Source organism: Scyliorhinus torazame, chromosome 18 (assembly GCF_047496885.1).
Source record: "Scyliorhinus torazame isolate Kashiwa2021f chromosome 18, sScyTor2.1, whole genome shotgun sequence".
Lineage (NCBI taxonomy): Eukaryota > Metazoa > Chordata > Chondrichthyes > Carcharhiniformes > Scyliorhinidae > Scyliorhinus > Scyliorhinus torazame.
In genome coordinates, this window is record NC_092724.1 from 39,145,621 (window position 1) to 39,157,376 (window position 11,756).

Below are 11,756 nucleotides of genomic sequence, written 5' to 3' on the forward strand. Positions count from 1 at the left end.
CTTGGTACAAGTCATCATAAACATCACGAGCACTAGCAGCAACAATGTCGTTTTGTAAATCTTGTGAATATATAGTTCATGGTTCATGTGTTTTAGAATGTACTTTTTAGCTTTAGAATATGTTTTGACCCTGGACCAAACCACCATGTTTTTGATAAGATCTGGTCAGGAACCAGTAACATTTTATTTGAAGTAGACAAAGGGAGGGATATTCTAGTCATGCCTGCCCCGAGACCAGAAATTCCCACCTGAGGTCAATGGAGCTTTAAATGATCCGTCAAATTGTCCGTCCTGTCCATGATGATTCCAAGGGCGGGACCAGAAAATGTAGCTCAAATTTAGAGGTCCAAGACACTTGCTAAGTGAGTAAAGCCACAATATTCCATAGTTTCTGAACAAACATTATTATACAGTTAGAAAGTAAGATGATTTACAATATCTATCTTATACTCTAACATTCAGAATTAATAAGTGAAAAACAGGCAAACTGTGGTGGAATACTCCACACCACTATAAATGGCAAATGAAACCAAGACCTTGGATTTCTTAGCAACCCATCCCAGACATCATAGACGTTGTAGAATTATTAGAACTCAGAAACTCCCTTGTCTCCTTTACTCTTCCTTTAAACTGTGGACTGGACATCAACTATCCATGTTTTTTCCCCCCATAATCCTTTCACGGTCAACCAAAAATAGTGAAGATACATTAAAGTTTTCTTTAGAAATATCTTTTCTTTTAATTCATTCTTGGGATGTGGGTGTCACTGGCTGGGCCAGCATTTGTTGCACATCCCTAATTACCCTTGAATGGAGTGGCTTGCTAGGCCATTTCAGTGGGGGGGGGGGGGGGGGGGGGCAGTTAAGAGTCAACCACTTCACTGCATGGGTCTGGAGTCACATGAAGACCAGATCAGGTAAGGATGGCAGATTTCCTTCCCTGAAGGACGTTAGTGAACCAGATGGGTTTTTACAACAATCGGCAATGGTTTCATGGTCATCATTAGAGTTTTAATTCCACATTTTTATTGAATTCAAATTTCACCATCTGCAGTAGAAACATGGAAATAGGAGCAGGAGGAGGCCTTTTGGCCCTTCTCCACCATTCATTATGATCATGGCTGATCATCCAACTCAATAGCTTAATCCCGCTTTGCCCCCATATCCTTTGATCCCCTTCGCCCTAAGTGCTATATCTAACTGCTTCTTGAAAATATTCATGTTTTGGCCTCAACTACTTCCTGTGGGAATGAATTCCACTCTCTGAGTGAAGACATTTCTCCTCATCTCTGTTCTAAATGGTCTACCCTGTACCCTCAGACTGGACACACCCACCATAGGGAACATCCTTCCTGCATCTACCCTATCTAGCCCTGTTGGAATTTTATAGGTTTCTGTGAGACTCCCCCCTCATTCTTATGCAGTGGCGGGATTCGAACCCTGGACCTCAGATTACTGGTCCAGTGACAATACCGCTACACCACCACCTCCCCATATTCTTTGGTTCCATTTTGGTCCATGGGTTTTCAACCTTTCTGGTGTAACTGCCAACCAACATGGTTGTGGTTTTCTCCTCTTCGAGTATTGATACATATTGGTCATGCATTGCGACACAAATGGCTCTCACGTAGGTTTAGTTTTAACACAGAAGAATGCAGGGTTTTTCATACTGTTCTCTGTTGATGGAAACAAGGGTCCTTTGGGTTTGCTGCCAAAAGCGTGTATGGCTGATTGACAACCGACTTCCAAATGATCGTTTGCACTCACTCACTTATTCCCTAGCAGAATTGACCTGCACCGCGGGAGAGTTCCTCTCTTTATTCAAATTCTTTGCGAACTTACCTAAGTGATACGCCACAGCCTTCTGCACATGTTCACATTCTTCTCATTGACACATGAAAAATTGAACCTTCAGCTCCACTTCTTTCACATTTTCATTGAGATATTTGTTTTCTCTTATTTTCCTATCCTTTCTCAAGTTTAACATTTTGTTTTTGTTCAGCTTAACAACTGATCTGTTGAGCTCAGTTGCCTTGGTTTCAGAATCATCCATAGAACCTTTATATTTGCTTAACAACTTCAGGTGAGCATTCAGTTCAAGTTGAAATCCCTCTTCCATTGTCACTGAATGTTCCTTAGACTCTCAATATATTCGGTCAATCCTCAGTCAAAATATTTCCTATTTGCTTACTTTTACGAGCTTTATTTATTTATTTACAAAAAAGGTACATCGTAAAATACAAGCAAGAGAAAAGTTAGAAGAAAAGGAGGTGAAAAAAGAAACAAAGAGAAAAATAAGAGGAAGAGGTTTATTCAACTCATCAAGGAAAACTAAAGGTTGTCAAGATAACAAATGAAAGGTTGCCAGACTGAATCATTATTTAAAATTGATCTGCGTAAGGTCTTTTTATTTTTTTCAAGTTTAAAAAATGCCCTCACCCCCTTGACCCATTGCAAGTGGGAGGGTGGAGCTGCAGACTTTCAATTGAATAAGAGAAGTTGACGTAGGGGCACCATTTTGTTTTGCTGAAGGGTAAAGGGGCATACGGCAGAGATGGTGCCTTTGACCAAGAGCCTGCTCTCCCTGTCCGGTCGGAGCATTCGCCGAATTTCAACAAGACAAACTCATCATAAAACTGCTCACGACTTTAATGACAAGTATGGAAATGCTGTCCTTTTGGGAGGATTAACATTCTGTATTGGAGTCTGGAGTTATGTTGCCACACAGACTGGGATCACATGGAACCGTTCTCCTATTGGCAAAATCACCCCTCAAAAATGGAGGGAAGACTAGATGAACGGACCAAGTGTTTGCAAGAAATTGAGTACAGATGTGCTGCAATGCAAATTTGCTTCTAGTCTCATGGCTTCTACTGTACTGATTACCTCTGTATATTGGGTTTCATCGTAAATCAATGAATTATATAAACTTAAAAAAAAAAAGATAAGTTGACGTACAAGCAATGAAGCAAAAGCCAAGGCATCTGATTGGTGATGATCTACGGCTATCTCATCAGGGGGTCACCCCCCAAATGCCAATAATAGGGTTAATATGCCACGCATGTAGGAAAAAATTGAGAACACAGAGGGCCAGAAAGTAGCCAGCCTTGGCCATGACCATAACATCTGAAGCAGTGCTACTGGAGCCAAGACATCTCGCACAGGAAGGATACAGTCCAGAGTACATCCTGGCAAGTCTAGCTCTAGAAAGATAGAACCGATGAAGAACATTAAACTGATGCAAACCAGATCTAATAGACAGCAATGAAGAAGGAGCAGCAGCACAATGGCACAGTGGTGAGAACTGCTGCCTCACAGCGCCAGAGACCCGGGTGGCGGGGGGGGCGGGGGTGGGGGGGGGTGGGGGGGGCGGGGGCGGGGGTGGGGGGGGGCGGGGACAAAACTGATTGGAATGGATAGGAATAGAGGGAAGTTCAGGTTTCTGAATTGGGACCCTATTGTAAGGGAACTCAACACAATGCTATTTTGTATATAGCGATTCATACAAGCCGGTAACTGTGAACATAATAAGGAAACATGAGAGATCGGAAGCAAGAGTAACGTTCCATTGTTGTCCAAATGCTTTTTTAGCAACTAAGGAAACTATAAGAGGAGAAGGACTCTTGGAGTAAACAATATTAAATAGCCGCCTTAGATTAGAGAATGACTGAAAACTCTTAATAAAGTCAGATTGATCAACAGAGATTACAGTTGGCAAAATGATCTCCAAACAGGGAGCAAAAGTTTTGGCGAAAATCTTGTAATCCGTGTTTATCAGAGAAACAGGACAAAAGGAGCGACACTGAAGGGGGCCCTTACCCTTTTTCAGCAATAATGAGATGTTTCCCTGATTGAAGACTAAGCTAAGCAAGGAAGATACATAGAAGGAAAATGTTTTATAAAAATCAACAGAAAAGCCATCAGGCCCTGGAGCCTTCCGACTTTGTGATGCATGATGGTTTGATTTGTTTCTAGAGTTGAGAGAGGATGACGTGGACCTATTAACGTGGTTCAAGGTTTGTAGCCACGTAAAATGGCTGCTTCCCGATTAATTTGGCCAAAACCAGATTTAAAATGGCTAACCGGAAAGGCTGCTGGGAAAAGCAGGTAACAAGACACAATCGGACAGCTGCAGACAGAATAGCATATTCGGCTCTGGGGAAGTTGGCCCAGATCGATACTCAGGGCTATTAACAGCCCATCAACCCAGACATTTGCAGTTACATTCAGGACTCTTAACAGCCCATCCACCCAGACATCTGCAGTTTAATTGGCTATCTCCGGGAACAATTGCAACATATTAGCAATTGAATACCGGGCCAGACCTGTCGGCGCGTGCAGTGGCCGAAACAAAGGCAGGTGAACGACCACCCCCCGATCGGGGAATCGCCTCGCAATTGGACGTATCGACCCCAGTGATTGGGAACAAGTCCAATCACTTGGGACTCAGGGTCAAGGGCCGCCCCGGGAGGCGGGAAGCCCCTGGGCCCTATAAAGTGAGGGGCCAAGTTTAGATCGCTCTCTCTCCCTTCTTCGCCTGCTCGAGACCTCCGCAAGAACAGCAACCGGCAACCGTAAGTTTGAATCCAGCGATCGCTATCCGATAAAGACTCCTAGCCATCGACCTGTAGCAGCCTTTTGAATCCCGCGGGCCAGATCCGATGGGATAAGCCATTTGTTTCCCTGACCTGGTGGGTTCTTCCTAAAGTTAAGTATTGGCCAGTAGTGATCGGTTTATTATATAGATAGTAGGATTATTGTGTAAACATTACTTGTATATAATAAATGACTGTTGACTTCAATCTTACTAAGCGGTGTGCTGACTTATTAATCATAACTTGAACTTGAACCACGTGGCGGTATCAGAAAGATACCTGGCGACTCGTGAGCAAAGGTGACGTAATCAGAGCTAATAAACTAAGGCTAAAAAGAGCAACAGGTTGAAATATTGAGCTTGTCAAAACACAAGTAAAAACCAGAATGATCTGCAGCCTCAGAAGAATACAGCGTGGAATAGAAAGTTTAAAATTGACCATTTACACACTTTGGGCGTGATTCTCCCACCTTGTTGCGCTCTCGCTCGAGATAAACGAGGCTGGTGAATAGCATGAGAGGCCAAAAACGAGAATTGCGCCAGATGCCAAAAAGGTTCCGATGCAACCGGCCCGCTCTCCGTAGACAAAATCAGAATCTCGCCGTAGCGGGTGAGTAACCAATTATCAACCACTTAAGTCCTATTTCCAGTTAATTATCTGAAGCGACCCCATATCCAACGGCCTCCCATGATTCAGCGGCTGACCCAGCAAGTGGTCATGCTGGCGCCAATTCAAACTCCTTTTTAAAAACGTGAACCTGGCAACATGGTTTCTGTGGGGAGCCATCTTTGCTCACAGGCAAATAGCCCGGGGGCGCTGGGCTTGCCTCCCCAGTGCTCGGGGTGGAGGGCCCTTGGCTGGGGATGGAGGACCCTCAGCTGGGGGTGGGGGCCCCTCCATAGGGGTGGGCCGCTATTGGAGGGTGGGGGAGGAGCTGGGGGGGCACTGGGGCTAACCGCACGCGACACCACCATACCAACCCCTGGATCGTGTGTACAGGCAACCCTTGTCCCTGCCCGTCTGTCCCACCGAACACCCATAACCCTCATTGACTGCTGAGGTCTCTCATTGGGTATTGGCAATCGTGGTTAAGTGAGCACTTCACACAACGCAATGGATTCCCGTTGGTGGGCGGGCCATGTAGCAAGTGGGAGTCATTGTCTAGCATCCCAGTCCTTGATGCATGGACATTGTGCTTGAACGCTATGGAACGCAACACCACACATGCATACTGGTTGTGCACAAAGGTACTTATTGTGTGTAACGATTTCCCACACTCCCGATGGTTCTGTCCTTCCTTCCCCTCTCACCCCCTACCTACCCCCCCATCCCTTCCCCCCTCCCCCTGTGCCCTCAGTGATCCTCGATGAGCTTGGCCCTCCTAGCTCTACCACTATGTCTAGGTGTGCCCCCAGGATGCACATCTGAGCGGAGGCAGCCAGCTGCTTATCACATCCCGTGGCCTTCAATGCCCCTGGTGGGCTTCCTTTGGGGTCTCTGGGGCCCGAGGGCCCGGCTGACTTGTCAGCGGCACATGCATAGCCGTTCCTTCACTGTCGCGAGGTCAAAATGCTGGAATTCCCTCCCTAACACCACTTTTTGTGTACCTACACCTCAAGGACTGCAGGCATTAAAGAAGGTAGCTCATCATCACCTTCTGAAGGGCAACGAGGGATGGGCAATGCATGCTGGCCTAATCAGCAAACCCCACATTCCATAAAATGAATTAAAAATAGCAAATGATTCTGCTGAAGAAAAATGGTATCAGCCTTCAACCTCACAGGTCAGAAAGTACCTTCCTGCCTTTCACAGGGTGGCTCCGCCCTTTCACATTCCAACTAAAAACATTTGTCGAAACTTTGTTCACAATGTATAAAACATTCTTAGGTGTCATGACACAAAAAAGGGAAATTATTAACTGACCAAATTGAGACAAGCAAGTTGGAACAAATGACAAACTGACACCGTCTACTTAAAGAGCAACTAAAGAAAGATTTTAAAAAAGGAAAGAAAAGAGAAAAGGAACAAAAATAGAAAAAGGTTCCCAGCACCGGCCTTCTCCCCAATGAAAGGCTGCACCCCACCCAGAGCAAAATCCCCAGCCAGAGCAAAATAAAGCATAAGTGTGGTGATATGCCTATGGGCCATATCACAGTTGGATGGTGTGCAGCCTCCAACCAACAGGTGGCCGTGCAGACACACCATGCGGTCGCCAGACCAAGGTCATATGACCTGGGATGCGGATATAAAGGGAGACACATCCGGCCATCTTCAGAAGAAGATTGAGAGGGTAATAAGACGTACACCTAATTGGTCCCAGAGGAGTAGCAAGACTCCATGATAACGTCCTCTGTATCAGCTTGCCATCTTACCACATGAAACACAATAAAACAATCCTGGTTTGGACAGATTTGTGAGTTTCTTCATAAAGTACAAGGGACCAAACACAACAATAAGTATCATTCCCAGTTACACATACCAAATAACACAGTAATAGCATCAAAATCCCCGTACAGAGACTGTTATCACAATTTGCAACATCACAATCAGAGTTAATATCGTACTGCCTTGATGAGTTCAACATTGCAAAAACGCTGTGGGCAGTTGTAGAAGGGAGAACAAAATACCTGAAAAGAGAGAAAGGAGTTTCCCACAACTAAAATCCGACAGAATGTTGACAGTTCTCACAGCCTATCAAACAGATCAGTCAACCAGGAGCCATATTACACATAATATAGTCTTTCACTGATTCTGGATCAAGGAATATTTTCTGAATGTTGTTGTTATCTGTGGTTTTTGATCTGGCAGGGTAGAGCAGGGTAAATGTGCTCCCAGACATTGCTGTGAGAGACCCTTAACCTCCACAAAATACAGTATGGATGAGGGCCCCCATTCACAGTTCTCCCCCACTCCAATAATCCTCAATGATCTCCTCATTCATGCTTCAAGGCCTTTGGTTTTTTGCCGTCAATTTGTTGACTACAGATGAGAGCTAAGTCACTTAATTCTCAAGTTGCACCACTCTGTCTGAATATGTGTTGGCAGAGTGCTCGAGACTGGGAAAGCGTTTCGCATGTGAAGCCTGAACAACATTGACTGAGTTAATGGAAATCAGTAGCTCCTCTTGGACAGTAATAATCTGACCACAAAGTTCGGCAGATACAACACCCACCTTGTTGTTGATTTTAGATACAAGTTCTGACCTAAAAGAAGCTTTGGCATCAAGAATTGCCTTTTCCTTGTTTGGGGGCTCCTCCATTCGATGATCAGGTCTGGGCACTGCCGAGGCTTGACAGGCCGCATCGGTGTTTTCCTTCTTTGAATGAGGCAGTGCCATGATGGAAATAATAGCAGTTAAGACTGGTAAAAATAGAATAGAGTGAGAAAAAGAAAAAACATAACAGTAGCTTGGGCATTAGATCAATTAAACTGACAAGGAAAATGTCGAGCTTTGTTCTTGACAAAATATATAAAGTTGCCCTGGGGGGAACTCACATTATGCTGCTTGAGAGCCCCTCCGCTATCTGCTCTTAAAGTCTGGCTCTGCTCTTCCATACCACACATCTCATCTTTCCTGTTCTGCGGACTGCTTCTGAGTTCAAAAATATCATTGCTCCTTACATGACAAAGATCCAACAGTTCATTCATTTTGGTTTTTAATTTGGTATTCAAACAACTCTCCTGATTCATGAGACATTCCTTTTCCTTTTCAAGGTATTTGTCATGATACTCAATAGAGACTTCTGATACTTGAAGTTCATCAAGTATTAATTGAAGGTGGGTGGTATGGTGGCGCAGTGATTAGCACTGCTGCTCATGGTGCCGAGGACCCGGGTTCCATACTGGCCCCGGGTCACTGTCCGTGTGGAGTTTGCACATTCTCCCCATGTCTGTGTGGGTCTCATCCCCACAACCCAAAGATGTGCAGTGTAGGTGGATTGGCCATGCTTAATTAATTGGAAAATGTTGAAATAAATAAAAAATGTAAAAAAGTTTTTTTTTTTTTTTTTAAATAATATTTTATTGAAAATTTTTGGTCAACCAACACAGTACATTGTGCATCCTTTACACAACATTATAACAATACAGATAATAATGACCTTTTTTATTTAAACAAGAACAAAAGAAAACAACAACAAATAAATAAATATTAAATAACAAAAATAAAAACTAGCCCAAATTGGCAACTGCCTTGTCTCAGGCCACACCCCCCCCCCCCCCCCCCCCCCCACCCCCCACCCCCCAAGTTCTGGGCTGCTGCTGCTGCCTTCTTTGTTCTCCCCTATCTATCTTTCCGCAAGATATTCGACGAACGGTTGCCACCGCCTTGTAAACCCTTGAGCCGACCCCCTTAGGACGAACTTAATCCGCTCTAACTTTATGAACCCCGCCATATCATTTATCCAGGTCTCCACCCCCGGGGGCTTGGCTTCTTTCCACATTAGCAATATTCTGCGCCGGGCTACTAGGGACGCAAAGGCCAAAACATCGGCCTCTTTCGCCTCCTGCACTCCCGGCTCTTGTGCAACCCCAAATATAGCCAACCCCCAGCTTGGTTCGACCTGGACTCCTACTACTTTCGAAAGCACCTTTGTCACCCCCATCCAAAACCCCTGTAGTGCCGGGCATGACCAAAACATATGGGTATGATTCGCTGGGCTTCTCGAGCACCTCGCACACCTATCCTCCACCCCAAAAAATTTACTGAGCCGTGTTCCAGTCATATGTGCCCTGTGTAATACCTTAAACTGAATCAGGCTTAGCCTGGCGCACGAGGACGACGAGTTTACCCTGTTTAGGGCATCTGCCCACATCCCCTCCTCAATCTCCTCCCCTAGCTCTTCTTCCCATTTCCCTTTTAGTTCGTCCATCATAGTCTCCCCTTCGTCTCTCAATTCCCTATATATATCCGACACCTTACCGTCCCCCACCCATTTCTTTGAGATGACTCTGTCCTGCACCTCTTGTGTCGGGAGCTGCGGGAATTCCCTCACCTGCTGCCTCGCAAAAGCCCTCAATTGCATGTACCTGAATGCATTCCCTTGGGGCAACCCATATTTCTCGGTCAGCGCTCCCAGACTCGCAAACTTCCCATCCACAAATAGATCTTTCAATTGCGTTATACCTGCTCTTTGCCACATTCCATATCCCCCATCCATTCCCCCCGGGGCAAACCTATGGTTGTTTCTTATCGGGGACCCCCCCAGTGCTCCGGTCTTTCCCCTATGTCGTCTCCACTGTCCCCAAATCTTCAGTGTAGCTACCACCACCGGACTCGTGGTATAGTTCCTTGGTGAGAACGGCAATGGGGCTGTCACCATAGCCTGCAGGCTGGTCCCCCTACAGGACGCCCTCTCTAATCTCTTCCACGCCGCTCCTTCCTCCTCTCCCATCCACTTACTCACCATTGAAATATTAGCGGCCCAATAATACTCACTTAGGCTCGGTAGTGCCAGCCCCCCCCTATCCCTACTACGCTGTAAGAATCCCTTCCTCACTCTCGGAGTCTTCCCGGCCCAAACAAAACCCATAATACTCTTTTCTATCCTTTTGAAAAAAGCCTTCGTGATCACCACCGGGAGACACTGAAACACAAAAAGGAATCTCGGGAGGACCACCATCTTAACTGCCTGCACCCTCCCTGCCATTGACAATGCTACCATGTCCCATCTCTTGAAATCTTCCTCCATCTGTTCCACCAACCGCGTCAAATTTAGCCTGTGCAATGTGCCCCAATTCTTAGCTATCTGGATCCCCAGGTAACGAAAGTCTCTTGTTACCTTCCTCAACGGTAGGTCTTCTATTTCTCTACTCTGCTCCCCTGGATGCACCACAAACAGCTCACTCTTTCCCATGTTCAATTTATACCCTGAAAAATCCCCAAACTCCCCAAGTATCCGCATTATTTCTGGCATCCCCTCCGCTGGATCCGCCACATATAGTAGCAGATCATCCGCATATAAAGATACCCGGTGTTCTTCTCCTCCCCTAAGTATTCCCCTCCATCCCTTGGAACCTCTCAGCGCTATCGCCAGGGGCTCAATCGCCAGTGCAAACAGTAATGGGGACAGAGGACATCCCTGCCTTGTCCCTCTGTGGAGCCGAAAATATGCCGATCCCCGTCCATTCGTGACCACACTCGCCACTGGGGCCCTATACAACAGCTGCACCCATCTAACATACCCCTCTCCGAACCCAAATCTCCTCAACACCTCCCACAGATAATCCCACTCCACTCTATCAAATGCTTTCTCGGCATCCATCGCCACTACTATCTCCGTTTCACCCTCTGGTGGGGCCATCATCATTACGCCTAACAACCTCCGTATGTTCGTGTTCAGCTGTCTCCCCTTCACAAACCCAGTTTGGTCTTCATGAACCACCCCCGGGACACATTCCTCTATTCTCATTGCCATTACCTTGGCCAAGACCTTGGCATCTACATTGAGGAGGGAGATTGGTCTGTAGGACCCGCATTGTAGCGGATCCTTTTCCTTCTTTAAAAGAAGCGATATCGTTGCTTCTGACATAGTCGGGGGCAGTTGTCCCCTTTCCTTTGCCTCGTTGAAGGTCCTCGTCAGTAGCGGGGCGAGCAAGTCCAAATATTTTCTGTAAAATTCAACTGGGAATCCGTCCGGTCCCGGGGCCTTTCCCGTCTGCATGTTCCTAATTCCTTTCACCACTTCTTCTACCGTGATCTGTGCTCCCAATCCCATCCTTTCCTGCTCTTCCACCTTGGGAATTTCCAGCCGATCCAAAAACTCCATCATTCTCTCCCTCCCATCCGGGGGTTGAGCTTCATACAATTTTTTATAAAATGTCTTGAACACTTCATTCACTCTCTCCGCTCCCCGCTCCGTCTCTCCATCTTCGTCTCTCACCCCCCCTATTTCCCTCGCTGCTCCCCTTTTCCTCAATTGGTGTGCCAGCAATCTGCTCGCCTTCTCTCCATATTCATACTGTACACCCTGCGCCTTCCTCCATTGTGCCTCTGCAGTGCCTGTGGTCAGCAAGTCAAATTCCACATGCAGCCTTTGCCTTTCCCTATACAGTCCCTCCTCCGGTGCTTCCGCATACTGTCTGTCCACCCTCAAAAGTTCTTGCAACAACCGCTCCCGTTCCTTACTCTCCTGCTTCCCTTTATGTGTCCTTATTGATATCA

At 46.2% G+C, this 11,756-nt stretch overlaps 1 pseudogene; it reads left to right on the top strand.

The window, feature by feature from the left end:
* The first annotated feature begins 2,521 nt into the window (after nucleotides 1–2,521).
* Nucleotides 2,522–2,947, top strand: LOC140394798 (cytochrome c oxidase subunit 7B, mitochondrial pseudogene; annotated as a pseudogene).
* The last annotated feature ends 8,809 nt before the right edge of the window (nucleotides 2,948–11,756 follow it).